A 6,886-nucleotide genomic window follows, 5' to 3' on the forward strand; every position below is an offset into this window, starting at 1 on the left:
ACCTTAAAGTGTCTGAGTTTTATGGTAATGTGTCTATTGCTTGCAAGCTTGTTTATCGATTCTTTGGGTACGAGAAATGTTTTGTTTCCTTGTTTGAAAGGATATCTCTAGAAGTGCAAGTTAAGTAGCTTCCAGTTAATCTTCAAGTTTTGTGTTCTCTGTTATTCAGGGAGTCTAGTTTTATTTTTCTTTGAATGGGTGTTGTTGCGATTGTTTGTGTCTCATGATGTAGCGTAGTCTCATTTTACGACTATATTTACTGCATAATTGGAACAGCCGTTCGTTTGCGAAGACGACCAAAAGGTGCCAAGCGTACCTTCCTTTAAAGAAGAAAGGTAAACTATGCATAACTAATAGACGGGGTGCAGAACGTCGTTTCAGGCGAGATCGACGGTTTCCACCCCGTCAAGTTCTGTGTGGGCGCAGGGCTGTCATGATGGGCATGAATCTATATTCGTGCAATAGACCATTGACGTGACGTTGAAATAACTCTTAAACTAATTTATAAATCATGAAATTTATATCAAATTATGCAAGATCGGTCTCTTAAATGAATTATGAAAAGCAATGTATAAAAAGTCAATGTATAAAACGTAATATATATATAGCCAAAAATAACATAAAATATGATCGTGTTCTCCACGTGGTCAAATTCTAAATGGCGCCACTAATTGTAGTTTACATGATAAATCTCTAAGAGGACAATTATGGTGACATATAAGAGATTTTCCCCCAAAATGTTATTGCTTTCAGCGTTCAAACTTAAAAAATGTTTTACAGTAAATATTATTATGTTTTTGTATGCAGACCTATGTATGAATGTAGATGAACAAGAGTGAAGGATTGGGTTAAATTCCCCGCACAATTTTCCATGTTAGGCCTTTTGAGCAAGAACGCCCTGCAAAACTCGTCAATGGCTAATTATAAAGTTTAGAAACGATAATTAGAGTGTCAAAATATTGCTCATATTCAACGTTTCTACTCAAGAACCCCATCCATTGGCAGAACATGGGACACGCTGTTCTTACACTCAAACTCTTCATACCCGTGGGCTGATCTAGGCCTATAGTTTGCAAAATCTGGTGAGTGTGCCGTACGTGTAATGCACACACAACAGATACAACCCTAAACCAGATATGAACTGAATGGCCTCGCGTGCACATTTTGTAAAGTACTTCTTGGGGTATTGGCTTTTATGAAGAAGGAAAATGTGTCAATAGATGACAAAATTTGATCCCGAATTTCTCAAAATCATCTGTGCCGCGCCGTGTAGCAGCAAAATGAGTTCGTGACCTTTGAAGTACGCGTTTCAAAAAATAAATACCCATGGGAACCTGCTCACCACGCCACGCAACTCATGTACAGCTGACTATGGTGCACTTGTCAGGCGATGGTCGATGATTCTGGTTATTGCCTATATTGTCAAGTTCAATGCCTAATTTACGGAAACACGAACTCTGACTAGTGTATTCGAAGCTCTGCGTACAGGTTGTGCACACGGCCTCTACCACGTGGTGTCCTGTGGACAGTGTGGTACAAGCCGTCGGCCTACCACCGTACCGCCGGGAAACGCAGACCTATTGTACGCAGGAGCTAGCCTACTGCTGCTGATTTAACATCAATGCCAACATGGAAATCTCATGAAAAAATTGTCATTGTTGGTTCTGTAGCTAATACAATCTTGAAAAGCAACTTAAAAGACACAGACTGTCAATACGTCGCCATAATATTATGCTGATCTCAGCGGAACCATGCCGGAATATAAATTCGCTGACACACACACAAGATTGAAAAGTGTCACTCTACATCTCATTCTCAGAGAAAAATGCATTGATCAACCCGATAATCTAGCTTTTGGTTCGCTATGTCCAGAGTAACCCACACGATTCTTAAAGTCAAACGTCGACACGACGACATCAACAGTCAAAACTCAAGATTAGCGATCAGCGCGTCCGAGTGACTGAATTCAGAAATCACTTTGTGTAAAATGTTTTAGTATAGCGCCCTCAAACATACTTATTTAGCCTCCCCATAGACTTATACAGGCCACAAATTTTCTTTTACTCATAACTTGATAAATTCGCAAAGCACAACCACCAAAAACTAATCAGTTCTTGCAAATTTGAAGAACAAATTGTGTGCGAAATGTGATCGGAATCTGCCAAGCCGTTTTTGAGATATCGTGCTAACAGACAGACACACAGAAACGCCTAAACCATCACCTCGCTGCGCGCATGCGCACGCGAGGTAAAAATGGTTGAAACATGTGCATCAACGATTACAAATAAAAATAAAATAAAAAACTCTTAACGGTACCTTCTGAAAGTCTACTTACAAAGGACAGCTAACAGCTGCTCATCGTAAAAAAAACATTAAATTTGGCAATTTTGAATCTCCCACTTTGGCCTTGTGGCAGCCATATTGTCAATAATTTTATTAAGAGAACTCGCTTTTCATAGAAAATGAAATAATCAAACATTAAACAATGCAAATGGTAATCTTAATATGCTTTATTACGACAATACCTCCACTCTTCACCACAGAATCATCCGTAGAACAGCACCTATGGGATTTTACAGTAATTGAAGATTGCTATGTTTCAAAATGGCCGCTACACCAGAACAAGTCTCTATACTTATAAAAACATGCAAATAGTAATCTTAATGGGCACTTATGATGGAAATACATCCACTATTCCCCACAGAATCATCCGTAGAGCAGCAAGTAGGGGATTTTATAGTGACTGATGGTCGCCATATTTAAAAATGGCCGCCACACCAGAACGAGGCTTAATCTGTGGTGGCTCGGTATCCAAATTGATTGATATTATGATAATCTACATTCATACCAAATTTCATGCTTTTATCATAAAATGCACAATTGTTATGAAAATTTTGCTTATGCCGCGCTACTAAATGACTTTCTCATCGAGCTGCGTCTATAATTGTCCCGGGCATTGTCCATGCAAATTTGGGGCCTGCCTTAGCTCCCTCCGATAGTCTGTAGACTACAGCTAAACTCACAGTCCTGAGCAAATTGTACAGTTGTGAAAGTCAGATATATGTATCATGAATTTTATACAAAAATATATAAACAACAGAATCAAACCAAGAGGTTAGTTTGCTGTCGGGCCGGGTGCGCAGTGAGGCCGGGATCTCTCTCGTGTTCGAACTTCTAAGCTTCCAATGCCTGGAGCTCCATCGCATCGCAGCTAGCCGATAATTGTACTACTGTAGTCTTTGTGAGGATTAGGTACCCGTTACGTTCGATATTATTTTGAAATACTTTTAAATTTAATAAGTAAGACTTTTGTACTGCATTCAAGATATAATTTTTTCCTTTCTGAGCGTTTTCAATTACGCAGTACGGCAACGATATGCGAAGTTGATCAGGCTGTGTTGCCTGCAGCGTAGCCTGGCCGTACACAAAACTTCGTTTGAGTAGACGGAGCAGAATCAGTCCCGTCCCGTCATTTATTTTCAACGAAATTTTCATTATACTCCATAATGGAAGAAACGACTAGTTCAATGATTACAATGGTGAAGTGTTGAATTTTTATTCATATATGTTTTTCTCTCTCAATTCATTCAGCAAACTTGATCTCCGTACCATCAGTCACAACGTGAAGTGCCTTGCATGAAGCTTACAATCGACTGCCTCCGTCTTTAGTTTAGCTGTTCAAGACGTTTGTTTGCACGGCTCATTATAGTCGGAACAATCTGTAAACACTTACATATTTATATCTTTCCGGTATTTCACCCAACTTTCGCGCGTTTTTAGCTGAGTCTCCAGTTTCGATGGACCAGACCTTTTCGAAGAGCGTATGGTTTCTACGGACGCCACAATAAAACTTGCGTAGATGTGGTTGAGCATGCGTGGTGGTGTGATTACGTTTCGTTTCGTGTGTCAACAAAGCTGACTTCTGGTCCGGACAAGAAGTCATTTTTCACTCCTTTTACTGTTAATCGTGAGGCGGGCTGGGCATGCAAACCATGCGATTCAGTATTAAGTATGGTCTACTTTCACATAATGAGGATGTTGTTTTAATCAAAAATATGAAAAAAATTGTTAAAAGTTACAAATACTGGGGCTTTAATGAAGTTATACAATATAATTTTTGTTCATATAATGGTTTCCCTATGGAGACAGTAATGACATTGTCGACATAATACTGCACAAAAATACTTGAAACTTTTCAATTATGTGCTCATTTGCATATTTGTTGACATAACTCTGAAATGCCTGCACCAAATTTGATGATACATGCAACAAATATTGATCTAATATATCTAATTGTACTTAGAAGCATTGGGCAGTGTCAAGTTAAGAAATGGCTAATTTGCATATTTTGTGAAGTTTTGTCATATTAGTTATATAACTCCGAAATAACGGCACCAAATTTGATGAAATCTGCTGCAGATACTGATCCGACTAACATCTAATTCTGGTGTAAAGCATTTAGTAGTGTGAATTTAATTAGGGGTTTTTTTGCATATTAAATAAACTTTGTAATTAGGTACATAACTCTGAAATTACGGCACCCAATTCAGTGAAACTTGTTACAGATATTGATCTGAAAAATATCTAATTGTGCTGAGAAGCATTGGACAGCGTCAGGTAAATATATAGCTCATTTGCATATTTGATGAAGTTTTGTAATTAGTCATATAACTCCGAAATAACTGCACCAAATTTGATAAAATCTGCTGCAGATACTGATCCGACAGATATCTGACTCTGGTATAAAGCATTTAGCAGTGTTAAGTTAATTAAGGGTTAATTGGTATATAAAACGAATTTTGTAATTTGGTATATAATTCTGAAATTACGGCACCAAATTCCGTGAAACCTGCTACAGATATTGATCTGATAAATATCTAATTGTGCTATGAACCATTGAACAGTGTCAAGTGAATTAAGAGTTCATTTGCATATTTAATGAACTTTGTAATTAGTGATGTTACTCTAAAATTACAGCATTAAATTTGATTAAACATGCAACGGATGTTGATTTGATAGATATCTCATTGTACTGAGAAGCATTGGGCATTGTCAAGTTAATAAATAGCTCATTTATATATTTTGTGAAGTTTTGTAATTAGTCATATAATTCCGAAATGAATGGACCAAATGTGATGAAATCTGCTGCAGATACTGATCCTACAGACATCTGACTGTTTTATAAAGCATTTAGTGGTGGGAAGTTAATTAAGGCTTCATTTGCACAATTAATGAACTTTGCAATTAGGTATATAACTCTGAAATTACGGCACCCAATCCCGTGAAACCTGCTACAGATATTGATTTGATAAATATTTAACTGTACTATGAAACGTTGAACAGTGTCATGTTACTTTAGAGTTCATTTGCATAATTAATGAACTTTGTAATTAGTGGTATTACTCTAAACTTACAGCATTAACTGTAATGAAACGTGCTACAAATCTTGATCTGATAGATATCTAATAGTCCCAAGAAGCATTGAGCAGTGTCACGTTAATAAACATATTTGAATATTAAATATTTTTTTTTGTAATTAGTGATTTAACTCTGAGAGTACTGAGCGAAAGTTGCTTAAACCTGCTTCATATATGATATAACAGATATCTGATTGTTCTATGAAGCGAACTACTATTAATGAATCTGCTGTAAAACACGTGAGAACATTCAGTTTATATCTGGTTTGTTTTTCCCCTCCTATAGAAGACAATCGGAAGTCAAGCGGAGATGTCTCCTATGGAGGGAGGAAATCCGCAAAAATCTTGTCCGAAGGTGCACGCACTTATTCAAGTTGAATTTCTGTGAAATTACAGGCGAATTCTTACGTTGTTACTTTGCTTGACTTGTATACCTCTCTGTTGAAGAGTAACAATGCGGAAATGTTGAAGTGACCCGCCAGAAGAGAATCAGATATATTTGTCTGTTTACGGATGGACCATTAGTTCTTAGAAGGAGTTGGAAAGAACGGTAGAAAAATCTGCAAATGTTGCGTAAGGAATTACTTGTTGTCACGCTGATTTGTGAAAAAGAGATGTATTCATCTGAAGGAAAAAAACAATGTATGAATATTGAGGCAATATAGTATGCATGCTGTGCAAACCCTAACCCCGTCCCCAAACCCAGTCCCATAAAAACGTTTGCAAGTTTTGAAATGCGAATACAATGAATGTTAGCATCCTTATCACCTCCCAAGATCTAATGAACGATATCCCACAATACAGCACCAGTCTCGGCGACTATGTTCCAAGTTTAACCGATATACCATTCCAAGTCTACGCTTTCATTTTAGGTTATGTGAAGTTATGTGAAGTTATAGTTCCGTGTTGTTGGAACGTGACTTCAACAATGGATGTACAATTCAGTCTTTTTCGCATCGTATTTTCGTCAGACTGTTGCTATGCTGCGGTTTTGACTATCTCTTTGACAGGCTTGTAAAGGTAAAGTAGCAGTCCTTAATGTGCTAATCCCATTCCGCGTGCCAGTGACCACACCCCACCCTAAAATCAATTGTTTGTATTTGCTTGCAATATCGCTTTGGCTCTACTATACATGCTCTATGTACATTTAAAATTAAATCACCGAGTGATCAGTGTGTACATATGCAAGAGGCAATAGCCGCAACTACCTTTGACAGTATTTAGCCTACTTTATCTTTATTCTAAAAGACAAGCACACCTGTTAAAGACAAGAGCACTGTCTTTGGTAGTGGATACAGGGGGGTCTATCTATCTTTTTTGTAAATCGAATAAAAAGAATTTTGACTTACAGTTGAGATACAGTTGAGATTGCGGTTAATCGTTGAGTTTAAAGCAGAGTCACAGTGGTTGATCAGTGGTGTCCTTGCAAGGTTCGCTGTTTTTGATGGTAGAGTTATTGTCTGGTTGTA

The sequence above is a fragment of the Ptychodera flava genome, chromosome 8 (assembly GCF_041260155.1).
Source record: "Ptychodera flava strain L36383 chromosome 8, AS_Pfla_20210202, whole genome shotgun sequence".
Taxonomy (NCBI): Eukaryota; Metazoa; Hemichordata; class Enteropneusta; family Ptychoderidae; genus Ptychodera; species Ptychodera flava.